The sequence below is a fragment of the Rutidosis leptorrhynchoides genome, chromosome 9 (assembly GCF_046630445.1).
Source record: "Rutidosis leptorrhynchoides isolate AG116_Rl617_1_P2 chromosome 9, CSIRO_AGI_Rlap_v1, whole genome shotgun sequence".
Classification (NCBI taxonomy): Eukaryota; Viridiplantae; Streptophyta; class Magnoliopsida; order Asterales; family Asteraceae; genus Rutidosis; species Rutidosis leptorrhynchoides.
In genome coordinates, this window is record NC_092341.1 from 75,519,870 (window position 1) to 75,545,151 (window position 25,282).

General features: G+C 34.5%; 1 pseudogene; it reads right to left on the minus strand.

Annotated features, from left to right (window-relative positions):
- Nucleotides 1-5,436: 5,436 nt before the first annotated feature.
- Nucleotides 5,437-24,151, minus strand: LOC139868175 (uncharacterized; annotated as a pseudogene).
- Nucleotides 24,152-25,282: the final 1,131 nt, after the last annotated feature.

A 25,282-nucleotide genomic window follows, 5' to 3' on the forward strand; every position in this document is an offset into this window, starting at 1 on the left:
CCTAATCCTAGTTTAGAATTTAAGAGCACGAATCATTCTTAAAGTTTTCTAACCTCATTTATCCTAATATGTCTAAGTGTGTTTTAAGTACTTCAACAACTCAACAAACGCTTATGCGTTTAACTTGCAGCTTTTATTAATGACTACTACTCTAGCAACTTAGACAAGAATAATATCATTTTTTTTTTTTTTGTAATTTAGGTATGAGCCTAGAATGAGTTCTATCATCACGAATATATCTCCTTAAGCATAGATGATGAAAATCATATACAACCCCTTTAGTAAGACTACAAAGTTGAACTTTGGAAATCTATACTATACCTAGAAAATGAAGAACTTAGACTACACACTTAAAATATAATTTGACTCCTTTTGATGTCTCCTAAGGTTTGTTTAACATGATTCTCTTTGCTTATCATTGTTTACCAAATATTTACTTTGTTGAAGCAAACTAATGAGAATGATCTTATTAACACTTTAGCTCACTTAGTGATCATCGTATATTACTTTTAGGTAGATCTCTAATGATTAGTTTCATGGTTGTGTGATCTAGTCTTATATGCCATCAAATTAAAAAAATGTATTGATGCAACGCACATAATGACATGTTCTTATCTTTTCACCAATTTCACTTGAAAGCATATAAGACCTTCTACCTAATTGTATGCATAACATGTTTCTACTTTCAAATAAGTTGTGACCTAACTAGCATGTTAAGATATATGCACATAGCAAGCTAGAACTCAAGTAGCACATTTACTTGTAAGAAATGTTACCTCTACCGATAATGGTACTTCAAATATGTCCATCACATCATCATGTTCTTTGTGCTCGGGGTGACCTATTTATCATGGACATGTGTTTTGAGTACTTGTGATTACATCGTCTTCCACCACACTTGTTAACAAACCTACAACTTGTTAGAAACACAAAACGTGGTACCCAATGTTTGTTGGGTCCGGGGTTGTTAGCATTAAATACTCTTGCCCTAATCCATTTTAGTACCTTTCTCAAACACTAGAGTTTATCCTTTTAGACATGTTTATATTATAAGATTTGATAAACTAAGTTCATGTCTTGAGTGAGAATAATTTGTCGTGTACACTTATAGTTGTTTGAGAATCACTATCACTTATATAAACAAGTGTCATTTGATGACAATAAATAGCTTTACATTTAGCAAATATTTAGATCTTTCCAATAAACAATGTAAAACTAATGTTATAACTAATTTACAAAGAATCAACATCTAAAAGTATCAAACCACGACCAATTTCAAAATTTCAAAAGCACATTTTGATCAGAGCCTATGCGGTTGATCTCACGGTCGATCGTAGGTTCGACCGCCTACAAGTTTGGCACTATGTTGAGTTTTATAAAGTGTGTTTTTCAAAAACTTGTGATAGATTTACTCGGGGTGTATTTCATTTGGTATCTTTAAAAATAACTTTTACTATATCACCACTTTTTATCATTTTCGAAGAAAGGTAATTCTTTTTCTTTTTCAAAAATAGTCACAAGCTAATGATTTTTGGTTTCAAGTTATAATTACCCCTAAGTAACTTTCTGTTCGAGAAAACTTATTTAGATGCTTAGAGTCTAATCTTAGATATTATATCTATCACTTTAAGGCTCTAAGATGTGTGACAACCTATGTATTCTATCATGTAAGATCCATTTATCAAGCACACATTAAGCAATAACTCATGTCATTTTTTCATGCAAGGATTCAAGGCACAAGTAATTTCAATTATCACATACATTGCATAGACCTAAGTTTCATGGCAAGTTTCAACGTACTTCTATTGTGTACACTATAGTTGTGATTTTAACCCAACCCCACATTTTTCTTTACATACTTTCATTTTCAATTTGTTAAAAAAAAAATGTTTCTTTGTTCAAGCTTTTCTTTTTCAGTCATAGTTTTGTTAATTATCACAACATTTAAAGTACACAAATATTGAAAAGACTAAAAACAAACATGCTTACCTCACCATGTGAATGGTGGTATTTTTTCTCAAAGTAATGGATATAAGTTTGAGCATTCGGGTTCGATCCTTAACTCCACATCACACAAGTGTCTTGAAGTTGCTTCTCATATGAAAAGTTTCATCACGATTCAAGACTAACTCATCCAAAATCTCTTTTGCTTTCTCCAAACAAGTAGAGCTTGGTTCCAAGATCTTTGACTCGAGTTTTTGCACAAAATAGTTTTTCGACATGACAAAAACGTTTTTGAGCAAAGATTAGAGCAACCGCTCTGATACCAATTGTAAGTAACTAGAGGGGGGTGAATATTTACTTAGTGGTTTCTTAAAACTTTTTCGAAATCTTTAACAATCAAAACATAAGTTTTAAGCGTGGAAGCGTTTGTGTTTGTTAATACAAGTATGTAAAGAACGTAAGTGCACAAACACAAGGATTTATAGTGGTTCGGGTGGATGTTAACTAATCCACCTTAATCCACTCCCCAATTCTATGAATTGAGAGTTTTCTTCACTATGATACCCCCAAACCCGGTGGAGTGTCCGGATACAACACTAGCTCCTCGATAAGCCGCTACTTATGAACCCTTATGTCCCTTTGAAGAATTCACAAACACCAAATGCTCTTACCACAAGATCTTAATGCTCTAGCCTAGTTAAATCACAACTAGATTCTAGATCCCTTTAAGAAGATAGCTCACAAGTAAACTTATAGCTAAGCTTACAATCACTCATAGTTCTTCAATAGGTTACACCAACTTAATTCCCAATATAATTGATCAACTTCCTAGATCCCTTTAAGGAAGTTGAAACATTAAGCAAGATGGTGTTTCCTACCATAAGAATCATCTAACTTCCTTGACCCCTTAAGGAAGTGTCATACGAAGTAAACTTAAAGATACATATGATAAGTAAAAAGTTTACATTTCAATTCTACTTAGTGTAAGTAGAATCTCTCTTTCTCTCTTATAATCTCTCCATTGATATGTGCTTGAGGTTTGGGAGATTAGTAGATATGACTTTGAAAGAATGTTGGAAAGAGGTGGTCTTCTAGTTTGGCAAAGTGGTGCATTTATATTCCAAGAAAATATTGACAGACAAAACTGCGGTCGAAGCACGGTCGACCGTGTACTCAGCCGTACAACTTCTGTCAGCATTTTCACATATCCGTTGGAGCTCCTTTTTCTTTGAATTTTTGGCTTCTTTACCCAATATAGAGCCTTCAAAATATGCTTAATACACCTAGAAGTTAACTCCATTACCCCTTTGATCTTGGACATATGCATGGAGGTTGACATGTGCTAGCTAAAGAGGAAAGTCCAATGTCCTTGACCATTGTCATTGATTTCCTAAAAAGGTAAATGCTGAAATCTTGTCCCTTGACAAACCACAAAGCTCCAAACATAATAACCCATGAATCTTACACTTTGTCAATACTTGAATGGAAGTATCATACTTCATTGGTTGCTTGCAACAAGTTAATTTTGACTAGTTTGATTATAATGAAGAATCCTTTAACTATGCTTTAATCATCCTTTGACAACCCACAAGCCTTCAAAACTTCACTAGCCCATTTTAATAGCTTGTCATCTTCTTAATGGAAGTGTCTTGCTCTTTAGAACATACTTGCATCTTGATTGAACTAGTTTGATTCTAGTTGGAGCTTAAATGAACCTTGTTACAACCTTGACTAGCTTGAATATAATTAAAACTTACATACATACAAATGGTACTTAAAAGTAATGGAAGAGCACCTCTTTAATTGGGACTTTAATGATCATTATTAGTATGTTTAAATGACATTATGCAATAAGATAAAAAGATATAACACTTGTGTGTTTAATCTAAATTCGGCTCAAAATGTCATTAAGACGTCATTAGGTGTGATTAGTAAAAATTAACATCTTTTGGTTCAAAACTCTTTTGGAATCAAAGAAGGCAACTATTATAAGTATGTTTTAAAAGGTTTTGTAAAATATAGATGCCTCAAAGTGATCTAACTTAAAGTGGTTGAATTTGGTAACAGAGAAAACTGCGGTCGAGCTGCGGTCGTCCGTGATGTCAGCAGTAGATTCACAATTTTAGAAAAATTGAACTCGTTGGTACAGGACACACACGGTTGGCTTCACGGTCGATCGTGGTTCAGCCGTGTAGCATTTTTACCAAGAAAATTACTTATGTATTGGTCTTTTGCTAGAGATAGTTTAGGCTCATGAACTCATGTCGTCTTACATATGATTAAGCACTTATCTCTTTTGTGTCATCATCAAAACAAAGTGATTAATATTTGAATATTATCATTGGATCATTAACCAACATGCACTTTCCATATGGCAAAACTGATCTTGCCATCAAACTTATCGATATCAAATTTGGTGACCATTGTGACAACGCTCTGGATACCACTTGTAAGAGTTTAAAGTGTATGCGGAAGCAAAGATCGCAAAATAACAAGATCAACCAATAATATTGTATCGAAAAACAAATAAAGAACACCAACGATTTACGTGGAAACCCACAACTTAATGTGAGAAAAAACCACGGGCGACGATCACGAACAATCCACTATATCAATAAAGAGTACAAAACCTTCAATGGCATATAGGCCAATTGAAGTATAAAAGAGAATTAAAATAATTCTCAAGAACAACTCTTAACTAATTGTATGGACTGTAATATGCAGAAGGGAAGAAATCGTAATTGTATGTATTTGTTGAATGGATGGAATGTGCAGGTTATCTATATGTATAAATATAGATAGATGGTAGTCATAGAATAGGTAGGATATAATTTTAAATATGGAAACTAGTAATCATATTATAATACGGATACTAGTAATCCTATTATAAATCAAATAGGATAGATATCCTCCCAAAATCTTTTGCTTTTGGGCACGCTTCCAACACTCACCTTCATTACATCCCCAAAATAAATACCTTCTCATACTTTGTTGACTATGGACAGTCACGTGTGTTATTTAGAACATTTAAGTTTTACGTTATGACTTATTTTTAGTTGATTATATAATTTTGTAATAAGATATGATTTTTGATACCATTAACTTGATAAAAAATATCTAACGATGAATTATCTGATGACTATCATGGATTAATCGGATATGAATATCGATATGGATGAACGAATTAAAATTAAGTAAACATGAATATGGATATGGATATAAATATAGATATAGTGAAACTTTGTTTAAAACTAACTGTGTTCATACAACATGCGAGTACTCTGTAGCTAGTTATCCTGTATCATTTTAATTAATTTGAGCTTTTAATCAAAAATCCGTTAAAGAATCGTTAAACTCAAGGAAGCATATCGTTTTATTAATACTAACATATCGTTACCATCGATCTTATATTATTGGGAATACAAGATGTATACCCACGATCATCATATATGAAAAAGCTAGTCGTACGTGACTATTATTCATAAATCACAATCATAAGTTACTATATAACACTAGTTTTTTGCTTTCACTTCGATATATCATTGGCTTTTTCTTCAAAGATGTATTCAAACTTTTTTCATCTTCTTTATCAAATTTCATGTCCATCATCACATCCATTTTGCCCCACATGAATCTATCTTTAGCAAGCCATCTTTGTATCTTCCCCGACGTCTTTGGGTATACTTCCACTCTTCACAACTGCAACCTTGTCTACCTTAAGTCCTTAATAACCTCTTTTTTTCATCACAAATTCTCTTATTTCTTCACATATTCTCCTCAATAAATTATCATCATTCTCATCACTTTTTTTGCATCTCCGCAACAATGATTGGCATAGTCTCATGAACCTCAAATGCTGCGATACACCCTCCCCTTAGAAACCTTGGACACGATTCATATGCCACAGTTTCTAGATAATGAGCATGAGTTTCACACCCATTTTGGTGTTTTATTATGTCCGTACATCGGCCTAAGACATAGAGGAATCTTTCTTTACCTTTAATGATCCCTCGATCGCCTATTCGCATGAAGTGTTGATGTGTGAAACTGTTAAAATTACAATCTTACCTTGATATTATTGTTACATCTATTCTAACTTAAAATGTTGTTAGTTTCAGGACTTTGTTTGTTATGCTGAGAATTGAGAGGGACTAAAGTTGTCAATGTTTTTAGTAGATTAAAGCTGGATTCAAGTTGAAGGGTCTGAATGCACTTATCAAAAGTTGAAGGTCTACTTGGAGCCCAAGTTATTTTATGACATATAACCCGGTTTAGGGTTTGAGCAGTTCAATATTCTATCATTCTACAGATTCATTCTCTCATTGTTCTTCTCAATTGATGCAATCTTGTTTTAAGGTCTATTGTTCATATTCTGTGAACAATTGTTAGTGTATTGTTTTGATTTCTGTAATCTTGAGATTTGTTATCTCTTGTGTGTTATTTTGTTCGATTAAGGATCTTATAATTGTGGTTTTGATTGAGAAGATTAATCAAGTGTTCTTAATTGTGATTGGTTTTGTATATTCTCACATGGTATCAGAGCTTTACGGCCGATCGTGGTGATTATTTTTCTGGTTGTTCATCTGATTTTCAAAGGTTTTTTCTAGGGTTTCTTCATTCGCTCAAAGATTGAAGGACGTTCTGGTGTTGTGTTGTTTTCTCTGTGTTCGTGTGGGTGATAAATTCTTCGATCCATCTGGTTTTGCAGAAAACCCTAATTTTTCTCAAATTAGGGTTAGGGTTTGGTGATGTTCGTCTGGTCTTCTGGTGTTCATCATTCTTCTTGTTTCTTATTGTCTTCCGCTGCATCATCAATCATTCGTGATTGATTGGTTACATCTGAACTCTTCTTTTTAATGTTGTTATTATTTACCCTGTGTTGACTGAATCCCAGTGCCCAACTCTTGATCTGCGTTCTTGAAACGTATGAAAACCTGATCAAGCACTTGGTTGATTCTTGACCATTTGTTATATTGTGCTTCTTTATCCTTACAGGTTATTTTTGTTTGTGTGACTTATTTTTGTGTTTCTTTCTGTTAATTTGTTTTTAGTATGGTTATTTCAACTGGTGATGGTTCCAAGATCACTCAGGTGAGTGATCTTGATTTTGGAGACCCACTTTATTTGCATGCTAGTGATACAAGTACTACTGCTCTAATATCCTTAAAACTCAAGGGAACAGAGAACTATAATGTTTGGTCTAGGGCTATGCTTCTTGCTTTACAGACTAAGAATAAAACTGAATTTATTGATGGTACTTGTATTAAACATGATTCTGATGTGGTGTTAATGAGACAATGGGATAGGTGTAATTCTGTGGTCTTATCTTGGATTTTAAATTCTATTTCTGATGAGTTGTATTCTGGTCAAGTGTTTTCTCAATCTGCTCAAATTGTTTGGGAGGAACTTAAAGAAACATATGATAAAATAGATGGATCAATTACTTTTAATCTACATCATAAAATTAATACTTTAACTCAGGGTAGTTCATCTGTGTCTGATTATTATCATAATCTTAATGCTTTGTGGAAACAATTTGATGCTTTGGCTAAGTTACCTTCTTGTACTTGTAATGCTAATAAAGAATATAAAAGCCATAGTGACCTAATTAAACTCATGCAGTTTTTAATGGGCTTAAATGATTCTTATTCTTCAATAAGAAGTAATATCTTAAGTAGAGATCCTTTACCTAATATTAAAAGTGCTTTTGCTATAATATCTAGAGAAGAATCACATAGAAGTTCATCTACATCTACTTCTTCTAATATTTCTGGTAAAGGTCAAAATTCTGCTTTTCTTGTGGGTAAAACCTTTGACTTTAAGAAAAAAATTAGAAATGGTCCTAATCCTAATCTGAAATGTACTAAGTGTTTAAGGATTGGCCATACTATTGATAGGTGTTATGAAGTTCATGGGTATCCTCCTGGATGGGTAAAAAGACCTGGGAACACTGGAAATTCTGGAAATTTTAATAATAACAAGTCTGGTTCCAATTATAATTCTGTGCAGACTAGTTCTAATGTGATGTCACCTGTGTCATCCATGCCTTTTTCACCTGATCAAATTAATAAACTTATAGATTTAATCAAGGATCAGTCTATTAATGGAAATAGTCAAAGTAATATGGCAGGTACCTTTCAGAATTATAATGTGTTTTTTAATTCTAATTTCAACAGTTTTTTCAGATCTTCAAATGTATTTAAAACAAGTCCTATTAAAGGGTGGATTATTGATTCTGGAGCTACTCAACATATGACTGGAGATTTTGAAAATATCTTTAATTCTTATGATGTTTCTCATTTAAATTTAACTGTGTGTCATCCTAATGGTACTTGTGCTAAAATCACTAAAATTAGAAATTTACAACTGTCTAAAAATATCATTTTATATGGTGTGTTAGTAATTCCAGAATATAAAGTTAGTTTACTCTCTGTTAGTAAATTACTAAAAGATTGTAACATGTTTGTTGGTTTTGATGAAAAGTTTTGCTATATTCAGGATTTGAGTCTAAAGCAGATTGTGGGGATTGGTAATGAAAGTAATGGACTTTACTTGTTTAATTGTAGTCAAGGTAATAATCATAACATAAATGTTTGTTCCAATGTATCTGCTAGTTTATGGCATAATAGGTTAGGAAACCCTGCAAATCAAGTCTTAAGTATTCTAAAGGATCTGATTAGGGTTAATCCTAGTTCTGTTAATGATGTTTGTGATATATGCCATAAGGCTAAGCAGTCAAGGGAACCTTTTCCCTTAAGTGACCATAAGTCTGTTTCTGTTGGTGATCTTGTACATCTTGATGTTTGGGGTCCTTATAGGGTCACAAGCAGACAAGGATACAAGTATTTTCTTACCATTGTGGATGACTACTCTAGAGCTGTCTGGTTGTATCTTCTCAAAACTAAAGAAGATGTCTTTGTTAATCTGGAATTGTTTTATAATATGCTTAAGAATTAGTTTAGTAAATGTGTAAAAGTCTTTAGAAGTGATAATGGTACTGAGTTTGTTAATCATAAAATGGATTTGTTTTGTAAAATCAATGGTATTACACATCAAACTTCTTGTGCTTATACTCCTCAACAAAATGGTATTGTTGAAAGAAAACATAGACATTTACTTAATGTAGCTAGATCTTTGTTATTTCAAAGTGGTTTACCACTTATATATTGGTCTGAGTGTGTTCTAACTGCAACTTTTTTAATTAACAGGCTCCCTTCATCAGTGTTACATGGAAAATCTCCTTTTGAAATGGTTTATAATGTTAAACCTAATCTCTCTCTTTTAAGAACTTTTGGATGTTTGTGTTTTTCTGTTATTTTGAATGATTCTGACAAGTTCTCTGAAAAATCTGAAAAATGTGTTTTGATTGGTTATTCAAATGAGAAAAAAGGATACAAGCTGTTAAGTTTGGAAAATAATAATATACTTTTCTCTAGAGATGTCAAATTTTATGAAACAATTTTTCCTTTTAAAAATGATTCTGTTCTTAAAACTTCTGACTCTACTGAATCTGTTACTCATTTAAATTTTTTTGATTCTTTTTTTGAAAAAACCAAAAGTTCTTCAAGTCCCAATGATGAAGGGGGAGATAATTCTGATGAGGATAGAAGCAGTGGTCATGATTCTTCAAGTTTTGATGAATCTGATACCTCTATCTCACAAGATGCTAGTTCATCTTATTCAAACCCTGAGGGCAATTCTAATTCTGATCAAAGTAATGTTCAATGTAACACTGATGATGGGGGGAAACTAATGTTAGAAAATCTACAAGAGCTAAATTTTTTCCTAGTAAATACAATGATTATGTGGTTAATAATAATTGTATTGTTAGAAGTAATATTAGATATCCTATATCTAATTATTGTAGTTACTTAAATATGAAAGGTGATTATAAGTGTTTTATTTCTAACTTAGAAAAATTCGAAGAACCTCAAACTTTTAGTGAAGCTTGTGAAGATAGAAACTGGCAAGAAGCTATGAATAATGAAATGAATGCTTTAAACAGAAATAACACATGGATTTTAACTGAGTTACCTGCTGGTAGAAAACCAATAGGTTGTAAATGGATTTATAAAATTAAGTACAAGTCTAATGGGGAAATACAAAGATATAAAGCTAGACTTGTTGCTAAGGGGTATAGTCAAAGAGAAGGTATTGATTTTGATGATACATTCAGTCCTGTTGCTAAAATGGTTACTATTAGATGCTTACTTAACTTGTCAGTTCAAAATGGTTGGTCTTGTTTTCAATTAGATATTAATAATGCTTTCTTATATGGTGACTTAATTGAAGATGTATACATGACTTTACCTGAAGGTTTCTTTAGTAAAGATGAAACTAGGGTTTGTAAATTGACTAAGTCTTTGTATGGTCTTAAACAAGCTCCTAGGATGTGGAATGCCAAGTTGACTACTTCTCTTCTTGAGTATGGTTTTAAACAGAGTCTTAATGATTACTCTCTTTATATCTTGTCAAAAGATTCTGTGTTTATTGCTCTTCTTGTATATGTTGATGATATTATTATTACTGGTAATAATAATGATGAAATTAATAATGTTAAAAAGTTTTTAAATTCCAAGTTCATGATAAAAGATTTAGGAAAATTGAAATATTTCTTGGGTATAGAAGTTGTTGATACTGATAAAGGTTTCTGTTTATCCCAAAGAAAATATTGTCTTGATTTATTAAGTGATTTTGGTATTCTAGGATGTAAACCAATTGATACTTCCCTTGAAATTAATTCTGTGCTTGCTTCTGAACCTTCTGAAAATGATGAGTTAATACCAAATGTTACTGAATATCAAAGATTGATTGGTAAACTCATTTATCTTACTCATACAAGACCTGACATCTCTTATTCTGTTCAAACACTTAGTCAATATATGCATGCTCCTTTAGAATCACATGTTAAGGCTGCATTTAGGGTTTTAAGATATTTGAAAGGAGCACCTGGAAAAGGTATTCACATTACTAAAACTCCAGGTTTGTCTTCTTTAATTGCATACTCGGATGCTGATTGGGGTAAGTGTTTGAATGATAGAAGGTCTGTAACTGGTTACTGTTTGTTTCTTAATGGTTCACCTATATCTTGGAAAAGTAAGAAACAACCTACTGTTTCTAAATCCTCCACAGAATCTGAGTATAGAGCCTTAGCTGCAACTACTTGTGAAATTATTTGGGTTTTGAAAATTTTATCTGATTTTGAACTTAATAACCTTTTGCCAGTTAAGTTAAAATGTGATTATTCTTCAGCTCTTTTACTTGCTGCAAATCCTGTGTTTCATGAAAGATCAAAGCATTTTGAAATAGATGTTCATATTATAAGAGAAAAATGTATGTTTGGAATTATTGAAACCGAGTTAATTAAGTCTCCAAGTCAAGTTGCAGATATTTTCACAAAAGGATTATCTAAGTTGCAACACAATGTTTTATCAAATAAGTTGGGATTATTAGATTGTTTCAAGGATAAGATTGAGGGAGAGTGTTAAAATTACAATCTTACCTTGATATTATTGTTACATCTGTTCTAACTTAAAATGTTGTTAGTTTCAGGACTTTGTTTGTTATGCTGAGAATTGAGAGGGACTAAAGTTGTCAATGTTTTTAGTAGATTAAAGCTGGATTCAAGTTGAAGGGTCTGAATGCACTTATCAAAAGTTGAAGGTCTACTTGGAGCCCAAGTTATTTTATGACATATAACCCGGTTTAGGGTTTGAGCAGTTCAATATTCTATCATTCTACAGATTCATTCTCTCATTGTTCTTCTCAATTGATGCAATCTTGTTTTAAGGTCTATTGTTCATATTCTGTGAACAATTGTTAGTGTATTGTTTTGATTTCTGTAATCTTGAGATTTGTTATCTCTTGTGTGTTATTTTGTTCGATTAAGGATCTTATAATTGTGGTTTTGATTGAGAAGATTAATCAAGTGTTCTTAATTGTAATTGGTTTTGTATATTCTCACAGAAACTTCCTTTTAATTGGCTTTGAAAGACTTCTCTTGTTAAAGAAGGGTGGCTCAATTAACCAGAGGCATTACTTACAGAACAAGAAATACATATTTCACCCTCAACGCCGTCTTCTAGTAGCTAGTTTGTTTCCTCATTGATGATCACAAGGTTTATTTGATCTTCTTCATTGCCCACTTCATTGTAATCGAGTCGTGCACTAGGTATTAGCTTCTTGTGAATCGGAAAATTAGTTCCTTGAACTTTTGATCTCAATGATGTGGAGACGAAAGTGCAATTCTCAGCTAGCCCATAGGACGGGTTGATTGAGGAGGTGTTCAGACCAAAAGGACTGAGCCCCTCCACGAACTGCTTAATGGCTTCATGGTATATCGGTTCATTTATGATTATCAAGTTTTTCAGTGTAGTTAGGTTTATATGAAGGCATTTTTTTATCAAAAGCTTGACCTCGTTTTATGAGCAATGGTAATGTAAATGAAGGCACCGAAGTACATGACGCCTTGAAAGTGGTTATTAACTCGAGCCAAATCCTGGGGCGATTGATGAATGTGTTTGGTGAGGTTAACACGCAAGTGGCACCTGAAACAATAGTTAACAATAGAAACATAAGCCCACAATCATGGTATTGGGGTAGCCATGACGTTATGATACTATTTGGGTTAAGATCGTAGGATTTTCTAGCTAGTCGGACGTTATGAGCAGCTGATCCTGCAGTCATCAAGACAGGCTTTGGGATCCCGGTTGCACCAGAGGTGTACTGGACTAGGTACTCTTCATCTGGCTTGCAACCCTGATATGATGAATGTAAACTCTTGTCCACGACTACATTTATAAGACTTTCGCTATATATCCACTTGAGATCGCGTAATAGAGTATTGAGGGGGTTTTAAGAATTAGAAAGTTTGATATATTTTTCAACTTTTTCAATATAACTTTGCTCCCCAATAGCTGCTTTTAGTCACGTTTGAGATAATACACGAATGAGATGATGGTTATCATCATTTGAAAATTTTGGATTTGGAGGTATGATGGGCACTCCCACAAGTCCAGCTGGTTGACATCCAAATAGAATCTCAATGAGCTGGAGCCCAGGGGAGCATAAGATGATGAGAGTGTGTTGACACTAGAATATTACTCGAACTATGATATTTTTACTAATTTTTTAGATAATATTCTTTAGGAATATCCACATATGAGTGTGACTATTCATCGTGATATAATCGGCGACATGCTCCAGCCCAGAGGCGGAAAATCTAACGTATTGAAGATTTTATATATATTGCAGGGTTAAGGCTAAAAACGAGATTAAATTAAGCTGATAAATCTGATTAATAAATGCATGAAAATAGATACTAAAACTGGTATAGATAGTATTTAACGAGTTAATTACGTGTCATACATCTTAGTAGAATATGCTCCTACTCGTAGGTTTTTGTTACCACAGACAATATTTTGGATCAACCATTTTATTGAGCTATTGGTTTTTGTAATTTGACTTGCACTCTGTTCCAAGTTTACTAATGAAGAAATGAAGTGAAGAGAATAGCAAAGAAAATAAGATATTCAAAAAATTTTAATATGGAAAGAAATGTAGCAGAGAAAATTAATTAGTCACAATTTTAAGTTTGAAATATGTGATATGCAGTGTAGTTGTTAAGTAATTGTAACAAGGTAGTGTATGAGGAATAGATAAACCATCCTAGCGTAGTTTACAAAACTATTTTCACAAAATTAAGCCTATTTCTACATCTTAGATACACACATGTAACTAATAATCTCACCTTTGTAATAACCTCCTTGTAACCAACTTTCAACCTATGAACTTTGGTAAAGAGTAATGATCTAAATAGTTCCGGATTTTAATACATTCATACTACATTCATCCTATCACTATTTGAAATTATTTTGAAATAGTAGTCTTTTATATATGATTTATAGAAATAGTATTCGAATAAATTGATAAACATAGGATAATTGGCATTCCTAATGCCGGTTCGACCCTTGTCACTCAATACCGGCATTTGAAATGTCGGCTTGTGCCTAGATGACACCACTTGTCAACCCTTGACCTACTTTTCTGCCACCCGTGCCGTAAACCATCATTTGAAATGCCAGCTTCATTGCTTCTCTGACAAATTTATGAAGCCGGCATTTGAAATGCCGATTTGTACTGAACTGCAAAAAAAATGAGCAAGTTTTGATTAAATTTTCATAAACTTCACTCACTCATAAATGAATACTTTAACCGATCATTGTCCCATTTAACGTGTATTACAGAAGTGAATTTCGTAATGAAAATAAAGTTTACGATTATAAGTATGATTCGAAAGCTTTGTTCGAAGACATTGACTTTCGCGACTTTGGTTTACATGAGTTGTTAGCAATTTTGAAAGGAAAAAAAACACCATTTGAACACACTAACATTTTGTATTATGACTGTATTCCGGAATTGTCCGCTACTTACCTTTGTATCAAATGAACAATTGTACGGTCAACGAACAATTGTACGGTCGACGAACAATGGTACAGTATAAAATAACTCGTCGATTTGTGTTCAAATCGAATTTCTCTTTATTTAGTTTTAGAAGATGAAGAAATTTTGGGTTGGCGTTACATCGCCGAAAATGCCAAAATGGAGAAGATGAACTCGTTGAGTCTTTTTTGATGCTAATGAGCGTTATTATACGGATTTTGACTAAGAAACCGCTTGTGTAATATATTTAACTTTCTAGGGTTATAAATTATGTAATATTTTATTTATTATTTTAATTTATGTAAAATAATTGTGGGCGATGTATGCAAGCCGACATTCCAAATGTCGGTTTTTGGTGACAACGGTTGAACCGGCATTAGAAATGCCGGTTATACTTTGTTTATAATATTTTTATTTCAAGTACTATTTCTGTAAATCATATAAAAAACAACTATTAAAAAAGTTGCTCTAATCTGCCATTGCTCATACTCATCATCACAATATATATATATATATATATATATATATATATATATATATATATATATATATATATATATATATATATATATATATATATATATATATATATATATATATATATATATGGGCAGGATCAATAGGTAAGTAACCAATCGGGGGGAAGCAAATTTTTTTTTTCGTTTTTTATGGAATTTTTTTTCCGGCATCAAGATCACACGAAAATATGAACATTTAGAAGAGACACTTCGTGATGAATATTATTATTTAGGCGGGAAAACGATCGAAAAAAATAACATTCAAGATAATATTGTTCGTGAAGAATATGAACGTTTTGTTTTCTTCATATTTTGTGAAGTAAAATTTTGCCCGATTTAGAGTTTAGGGTTTAGGGTCCTAAACCCTAAATCCTAAACTCTAAACCGTTCGTGTTAAAAACTCAATCTAAATCTTAAATCTAAACCCTAAATCTAAACCCTAAACCCTAAATTTTTAAACCCTAATATCTAAACCCTATAAACCCTAATATCTAAAATCTAATATCTAAACCCCAATAGCTAAAACCTCAACATACGCTCAAAAAACACGATAATTGTTATATATTACTTCTTCGAGCGTTTTCCCGCCAAGATAAAAACATTTATCACAAAGTGTCTCTACTAAATGTTCTTATTTTCATCTCATCTATAATGTTCGTGAACAAAGTTTTTTCAAAAAACGAAAAAAAAAGTTTTTGCTTCCCCCCGCTTCCCCCCGATTGGTTACTTCCCTCTTGATCCTACCACTATATATATATATATATATATATATATATATATATATATATATATATATATATATATATATATATATATATATATATATATATATATATACATTCCATTCCAATACATCACAAATCAAAGATCAAAACACGAATTGAACAAATTAATGAATTAAATGTCATATCAAAGCATAATCAGCAACCATTGAACGATCAAGAAGCTCGGAATTCGTATTTGATTCGAGTTTGGTGCAGATGTTCATCACAGTTTGGTGCAGTTGTTGACCATAGTTTGGCTTTGTGTAAAAAGTCAAACCGATTCAAGCTATTAAACAATCTACATAATCACATATCAAAGTGACTGATGTTTAATGATCGTTATACATCGTTTAAGCTATCTAAGGATTTATTATCAGATTGATAACATCCAGAAATTCTTAGATCCAGAGTTAAAGTTTTGTGCATGAAAACTCAAAAATTCAATTCGGATAAGTTGTCTAATTTCATGCCTAAGAACCGATTAAAGAGTGTTATTTGAGTGATTTTAAACAACTTTCATGTGAGGATCATCGACTGAAAAGTAGTATTTCATAATTTAAATTTTGAACTTCAACAATGGCGCCATTCATTGATTTCGAAAGTTTCTGGAATTTGAGCAAGTTTTTTAGGCTTAGAATTGATTTAAACGGGTTCTAGAAAGGTGCAGTAAGAAGTTTGAATGATTATTTGTTTTGAATTCAGTCGGAATATCAAAATCACATGTTGCCGGAATTTTGACCAGAATATTTCGTCGAAAAAATGTATTTGATTGTGAAATTCTGTTATAAATTAACACGCATGACTGAAATCATTCATTTACCCACACACACGACTGAGCATGTTCAATTTTTAAATTGTACGTTGGAAATCAAGTCTCACATGTTTTGGGTTCAAGTTGAATCACAATCGCGCGTTTGAAATCTGTTTCACACACGATTGACATTGAATTTCATTCGATATATATGCATGACTGAGGACTCACACACAATTAGACATATACTCATTCACGTTTATGTTTCAAAATTCAAAGTTTCAGAATTTACAGTTCTTTGTTTATTATTTTGGGGAAGACGAAGGCTGAAAAAGAAAGTAAAAAGTATTAAAAGTGAGTACAAATTTCAGAATTGTCGTAAGTGGTTGAGTGGTATGTGAGTTGGTTCAGAATTCAATAGGTCTTGAGTTTGAATCGAGGGATCCACAGTTTTATTCTTTTTAAGTATTAAGTTCAGGTACTGTAGCAGTCTAGAATCGACAAAGCTAATTACCTAAGCCCAATTATCTGCCGCTCCATTTCATTTAAAAGTAAACATTTCTGAGTTAACTCTCTAATGGAAGGGATTATCGAATCAATGAAATTTAACGATTCTCGTTAAGATTTCTAATGAAATTTTCAGAAGTTCGCGTACATTTGGGATTAATTATTTCTTAAAGAATTTCAATTTCCATTTCTCAAAACAAGGTATTAAACGAACACGTTTTTTTCCACAACAACTTCAAACGATGAGTCGTTATACCATCTCAAACTAGATTTTATTGAATGATTCAACCCTCGAGACAAGAGATGTTCATATTGTTACAACACTCCATAATCGTGTGCACTTATTGTTTATGAGCAAGCTACAATTCTTGAGTCTATAGCTTTGTTAATAACTTTAGAGGAAGCGTCGTGTCCCTCAAATGTATCTATTCCTTACCAATATAGTTGTTCGTGCCACAATAGAAGTAAACGTTCCAATTGTATTTTTATACAAAATAAATTACATCAACGGTCTCAATTGACGAAAGAACGGTCTTTCGATTTAAAGAAAGCATCGGACAATTTGGAACTGAAAGAGCAAATTTGTACATTAGAAAGTGAACTGGGAGTTCAAAAGAAATCTACTGCAGACATTTACAAGTTGCAAGCTCAAATCAAAGAATTGAATTCACTTCTTTCATACAAAAAATCAAAGAATGAAAAGTTACAAAGAAGAGTGGATACTCTTCAAACTGACTTATAGATTCAAGCAAAGACTTGTGACGAAAAAGCTGAGAGTTCCGATCACATCATTCAGGATCTTCATTTGTAGGTTGCTGAAAAACAAATGCTTTCAACGGAAAATGGTTATCTCAAGTCCGAACGTGAGCTTAATTCCAAGAGCATTCTACAACTTCACACTGTTTTTGATCATGTTCAAACTCTTAACCCAACATTAACTCATGATTTTGAAAAACGCATATCTTATTTGCAACATGAGTTAGATGTTACAACCACACAAATTTCAAAACCAACAATGGTGTCGATGAGTACACATGGTTTGCTCATAAACAAAAGTAACAAAGTTCAAAGAAGCCAATTAATAAAGTGTATCATACCTCGATATAATTCAATGCCAATCAATCAAATCGACTGTGCCTACAAATGGTACGCCAAAATCGATTTCAAATAGATTTGATTACAAAATGGCATATACACATTTTAGTGTATCCCTCGGTCCTAAAGGTTGTAATTTTTTTATCAACATATATTACATGATGTATCTATTGCACATATTCATCATGAGATATCTAAACAAGATAAGCTTCAACAAAACTAATCAAGATGCATACTAAGCTTATGCACTAAAGTTTTCAAAAGAACAACTCTCCTAGCTAACTTCCTATGTTCGAAGAAGGGGAGCGACATGATTCAACGTTCAAGGAGGAGTTAAAGAAAATAATCAAACAAGTTCTTGATGGTTTCCAGCCATATTCCAGCTTCACCTTCTAGATGCCGTAATCAAGATTTGTTTCTAGATATTCAAAGAAGGCAGCTTTGAACAACTCATACGGGAGTAGCAAAGTTGAATACGATGACGGCCGCCCACCTTCCTCGTTCACACCATTCCACCGCCATAGAATTTTTACTATAAATAGAGGTGCAAACCTCAGTTGTAAATCATCCCAAATCACTCAGAGAAGTGTAATCACAACCTAGAGAGTGTGTGTGAGTTTGAGAGTTTTTTTTGTAAGAGTTTTGTAATACTCTGTAAATCTATTCTTGTGAGTAATAGAGTTGTTTTTCTCTCAAATTTGTATCTCCCAACGTCCAGGCGATCCTCGCTTCCTAACAAGTGGTATCAGAGCTTGGTTAGAGACGTTGGTTGAGTTTTTGGGTCTTCTGAAGTTTTCTCAAAATTTAATTTTGAGTGTACCATTGGATTCGTCTCGTCGAACCGAGTCCAACGCAAAAAACGGCGACTTAAACGGAGTTATAACGAGCCCAGAAAACGCGGTCAAAGTTTGGTCAACTCGCCGGAATCTCGCCGGAGAAGACGCCCAGTGCCGGAATTTTCGCCGGAGAAGACGATCACTGTAGCAGTCATGTAGCAATTCACTGTAGCAGTCCTGTAGCAATTCACTGTAGCAGCTGGCGGCACTGTAGCAAGTTCCCGTAGCAGTACTGTAGTAGTAATGTAGCAATTCTGAAATTTTACAATTTGGTCCCTGAAATTTTCAGAAATTCATTTTTGGTCCCTGAAAGTTTAGAAAATTATAATTTTGCCCCATAAGTGGAATTTAAGCCGCGAAGTGTCTATTCCACCATTTTCAACCGTTCCGGACGTAACGGTGATCTCTGTTTTCTACAATTCAACCCCGTTTGTGTTGAAAAATTATTTTTAAGGTGATAATGTCCACAGAAGAGTCAACATCATCTTCCGGAGCTATGATTATGCTCACAGCAACAAACAACACGCTGTGGAAACCTCGGATGGAAGATCTCCTCAGCTGTAACGATTTGTTCGATCCTATTGAATTGAAGGGTATAAACCCTGATTCTGCCAAAGAGAAAGAGTGGAAGAAATCAAACCGAAAAACTATTGGTCAGATTCGTCAATGGATTGATCATAGTGTCTTCCACCATGTTGCACAAGAGACAGATGCATATGCCCTCTGGAAAAAGTTGGAGGACATGTACCAGGCCAAGACTGCTCGGAATAAAGCCCTGCTGATGAGGCGTTTAGTCAACATGAAGCTCAAAAGTGGAACTTCAGTTGCCGAGCATACCAGTGAGTTCCAGAGCTTAGTCAACCAGTTATCGTCTGTAGAGATGCCGCTTGGCGATGAAGTTCAGGCGCTACTGCTACTTAGTTCCCTTCCCGATAGTTGGGAAACGCTGGTAGTAACACTCAGCAACTCAGCCCCGAATGGCAAACTTACCATATCAATGGTCAAGGATGCCCTATTCAGTGAAGAAGCAAGGAGAAAAGACATGGGCACAGATCATACCCATGCCTTTGTCACAGAGAATCGGGGAAGACAGCGAATGAGTAGCAAAAATAAATGGAGAGGCAGAAGCAAGAGCAGGGGCAGGTCAGCTGATAGCAGAAAACCAATATATAAATGCCATCATTGTGGATTAGAGGGACATATGAAGAAGAACTGCTATAGATTGAAAGAGGAACAAGGTCAAAGCAGTTCACAACCGAAGAATAAGGGTGGAAAAACATTAGTTGCTATCACAGGTGATGTAGCTTATTGTCCAACCCATGATGAGACATGCCTTCACGTCTCACAAGAAGATACAGAATGGGTGGTAGATACTGCAACTTCCTACCACGTGACTCCATACAAGGAATACTTCACAACATACAAAGCCGGAGACTTTGGAGCTGTGAAGATGGGAAATTCCAGTTCAGCTGAGATTGTCAGAATTGGTGATGTCAAGATAAAGACAAGTTCTGGGAGCACAATCACTTTGAAGGATGTCCGCCATGTGCCAGATCTTCGGCCGAATTTACTTTCCGGAGTAGCTCTCGACAAACAGGGCTATGATAGTCATTTCAGTAAAGGCACATGGAAATTGTCAAGAGGCGCTATGATAGTCGCTCGAGGACACATTTGTGGCACACTATACAAAACTCATGTGAAGATCTGCACAGACAGTATTAATGTTGCAGAAAAGGAGGCTTCACAAAATTTATGGCACCAGAGACTCGGTCACATGAGTGAGAAAGGATTGTCTACCCTAATAAAGAAGGAGCTTATCAATGTAGACAAGGACGCTGCACTAGATCCTTTCAATCATTGTCTGTTTGGTAAGCAGCATAGAGTCTCGTTTAATTCCTCTTCAACGAGAAAATCAGAGTTACTCAGTCTGGTGCACTCTGATGTTTGCGGTCCCTTAGAGGTTGAATCAATTGGCGGCAACCGATACTTTCTGACGTTTATCGATGATGCTTCTCGAAAGATGTGGGTATATTTCTTGCGGATGAAGGACCAGGTGTTGGATTACTTCAAACAGTTCCATGTCATGGTAGAACGTGAGACATGAAAGAAGTTAAAGTGTCTTCGATCCGACAATGGAGGTGAATACTCTTCCAGGCAGTTCGATGCGTATTGCAGATCATATGGCATCCGGCATGAGAAGACGGTCCCACGTATCCCTCAACACAATGGTATAGCAGAAAGAATGAATCGAACAATCATGGAATGTGTTCGGAGCATGCTCAGTATGGCTAAGCTACCAAAGCCATTATGAGGAGAAGCAGTCAGAGCCGCATGTTACTTGATCAACCGATCTCCATCAGTACCACTGAATTTTGAAGTTCCGGAGAAACTTTGGTCTGGAAAGGACCCATCATACTCTCACTTAAGAGTATTTGGATGTTTGGCGTACGCACATGTATCCAAGGAGCTCAGGCAGAAGCTGGATGCAAGGACCACTCCATGCATATTCATAGGCTATGGAGATGAAGAATTTGGATACAGATTATGGGATCCAAAGGAGAAAAAGGTGATCAGAAGTAGGGACGTGGTGTTCCATGAAAGCCAGACAATAGAAGATATTGAAAAGCCCACAATATCTCAGAAGACAAATGTTGCTGCTCAGGTGCCAGAAGCAACAATAGATTCATTCATGAGAAATGAATATTCAGTGCAAGAAGAAATGCCAGAAGTAGAAGATTATGGAGAAAATGACGGTGCTGATCAGGGGGAGCCACAACCCCATCTGCCAGACGTTCCAACACCATCACAAGGTCAAGATGATGGTGGATCTCCTCAGAATGTTCCAGAAGTTCGTAGATCTGAATGAGGTCGGATTCCATCGAGTAGATATCCAGAATCCGAGTACCTTCTACTTACTGAAGATAGAGAACCAGAGAGTTTTCATGAAGCAGTATCTCATAAGGACAAAGAAAAATGGTTGCTCGCAATGCAGGATGAGATGGATTCTCTGCAGAAAAATCAGACTTATGAGATCGTAGAACTTCCACAAGGGAAGAAGGCACTGAAAAATAAATGGGTGTTCAAGCTGAAAAAAGATGGTAGTGGAAAAGTGGTGAAATACAAAGCACGGCTTGTAGTCAAAGGATTCCAACAGAAGAAAGGGATTGATTTTGACGAGATATTTTCACCAGTAGTCAAGATGACTTCAATTAGAGTCATACTTAGATTGGTCGCAAGTATGAACTTGGAGCTTGAACAGATGGATGTAAAGACAGCTTTTCTTCATGGAGATTTACATGAAGAAATTTACATGGAGCAGCCGGAAGGTTTTGAGGTTTCAGGAGATAACCTCATATGCAAGCTGAAGAAAAGTTTATATGGTTTGAAGGCAGTGGTACAAGAAGTTTGACTTGTGCATGGTGAGTCACGGGTACAAGAAAACTGCAGCAGATGAGTGTGTCTACATTCAGAAGTTTTCTGAAGGAGATTTCGTTGCTCTTCCACTATATGTAGACGATATTTTGATCGTAGGGAAAGACGCAACGAAGATCAACCAGCTGAAGAAGGAACTCTCGAAGTCTTTTGACATGAAAGACTTAAGACAGGCTCAACAGATTTTGGGAATGCAGATAACCCGAGACAGGAAGAATAAAAGGTTATGGCTATCTCAGGAGAAGTATATTGAACGAGTGCTTTCACGTTTCCATATGAACAATGCCAAACCTGTTAGCATTCCATTAGCCAACCATTTCAAGTTAAGCAAGAGTTCTTGTCCCTCATCCAAGGAAGAGATCGGGGAGATGTCGTTAGTACCATATTCTTCAGCGGTTGGAAGTTTGATGTATGCAATGGTGTGTACGAGGCCCGATATTGCTCATGCAGTGGGAACAGTGAGTCGTTTTCTCTCGAACCCCGGGAAAGAGCATTGGAATGCGGTAAAATGGATTCTCAGATATCTTAATGGTACAACGAATCTATGTCTTTGTTACGAGGGAGCTGATCCAATCTTGGAAGGCTATACAGATGCGGATATGGCCGGAGATCCTGATAGTAGGAAATCTACTTCAGGATTCATTTACACTTTTGCCGGAGGAGCTGTTTCATGGCAGTCAAGACTACAAAAGTGTGTTGCATTATCCACAACTGAAGCAGAGTATATTGCTGCCGCAGAAGCTGGAAAAGAAATGTTGTGGTTAAAGCGTTATCTCCAAGAATTTGGAATCAAGCAAAAGGAGTACAAGGTACATTGTGACAGTCAGAGTGCTCTAGATTTGAGCAAGAACTCCATGTACCATTCCTGTACAAAACATATTGATATTCGCTATCATTGGATACGCGAGGTAATTGATCGACAACTGTTGAGACTAGTGAAGATCCATACAAAGGAGAATCCTGCGGATATGTTAACAAAGGTGGTGACTCGAGAGAAGTTGGAGTTATGCAGAGACATAACTGGAATGTTCGTGGATTCGGCTGAAGGGGGAGAATTGATGGTTTCCAGCCATATTCCAGCTTTACCTTCTAGATGCCATAATCAAGATTTGTTTCTAGATATTCAAAGAAGGCAGCTTTGAACAACTCATACGGGAGTAGCAAAGTTGAATACGATGACGGCCGCCCACCTTCCTCGTTCACACCATTCCACCGCCATAGAATTTTTACTATAAATAGAGGTGCAAACCTCAGTTGTAAATCATCTCAAATCACTCAGAGAAGTGTAATCACAACCTAGAGAGTGTGTGTGAGTTTGAGAGTTTTTTTTGTAAGAGTTTTGTAATACTCTGTAAATCTATTCTTGTGAGTAATAGAGTTGTTTTTCTCTCAAATTTGTATCTTCCAACGTCCAGGCGATCCTCGCTTCCTAACAGTTCTTTCATTCATTTTCAAACTTCAATATCCGACAACGAACAATTTTTCAAAAGAAGAAGATTATCCATTTCAAGTCAACAACTACAGCTATTCCAAGGGGGAGAGTTCAAGAATTCAAAGAGTTCAAGACTACAAAAATGATCAACCACAAAGCACATCAAGGAGAAGAATGTTAAGTTCAAAATATGTGATGTGCATTGTAGTTGTTAAGTAATTGTAATAAGGTGGTGTATGAGGTATAAATACACCATCATCTCATAGTTTACAAAACTCTTTCTCACACACTTACACCTACTTCTAAACCTTAGATACATACAAATGTAACCACTCTCTTACCATTGTAACAACCTCCTTGTAACCAACTTTCAACCTATGAATTTTGGCTAAGAGTATTGATCGACCTAACAACTCCTGATCTTCATACATTTATACTACATTCATCCTCATCTATAATATGCTATTGCTCATATTCATTTTCGCAATATACAACATATTCATATACATATACATATACATATACATTGATATATACATTCTAATACGTCACAAATCAAAGATCAAAACACGAATTAAATGAATTAATGAATTACACACAATAATCCTTTTCTTTCCCTTCTTTTCCTAAAAAACTCGGGAGCACCAAATTTTTTTTAATTCTATCTGCTTATGTTTTTTTTCTTTTTAAACAAAAACTCTGGAAGAGATTGTAGAGGACGGAGTTAAATATGTCACGTGTAAAAAATCCATCAGAAACCCTTTTCTTTGTCACACCCACTTTCTGATGGGTTCTCCTAGTAGTGTCGAAAGGGAGAAGCTTTTGATTCTTCTTTTCTTTCTTTTATAGATATGAAAATAGAAATAAGATATTAAAAAGTAACAATAAGACCAATCCCTTTCATTTTCCGTCATTACCCGCAAGTTACCCGTAGTTACCCGTAATGGATCATAGGCACGGGTTAGTTACCCGCCTTACTTACCGGTATTCATAATGGATTTGGTGAGAGCTTTATAGTGAAAATGGGTCCCATTTGCTAAAAAGTGAATGTTTCAAATAGACATTTGGTGAATTATTTTCCAAATGGCTATATGCCAAACACACTTGGTACGGTGAGTAACATTACCATTAGTATAAGCGTATTAATTACTAAGTATAAATAATTTTTATATTTTCTTTATTTGTCCTTTTAAAAAAAAATATAACCGTATTTATATTTATAAAAGTGTTGTTTAAAAAAATGTGATTATATGTATAATTTTTAAGATTTTTGTGTTAGTTTAAATAAATATAAAGAATATTAATTAATGACGTGACAGTTAAGAGGAAATGTTTTAGCCACGATAGGCAGTGTTTAGTTATAAGATTTTATAGTTTAGTTATAGCAGATTAAGAGAATGAATAGTTTAGCCATGATAAGGGGTGGCCTAATAACTCTTTGATATATAAAAACACCGTTCTGAATACTATTTTGACTCCTCGCGTTTGTCATATAATAATGGCTTTACACTTTTGTCCTATAGTAGGCTATATACCCAAAAAAACTCTCAGTGTCAGTTATA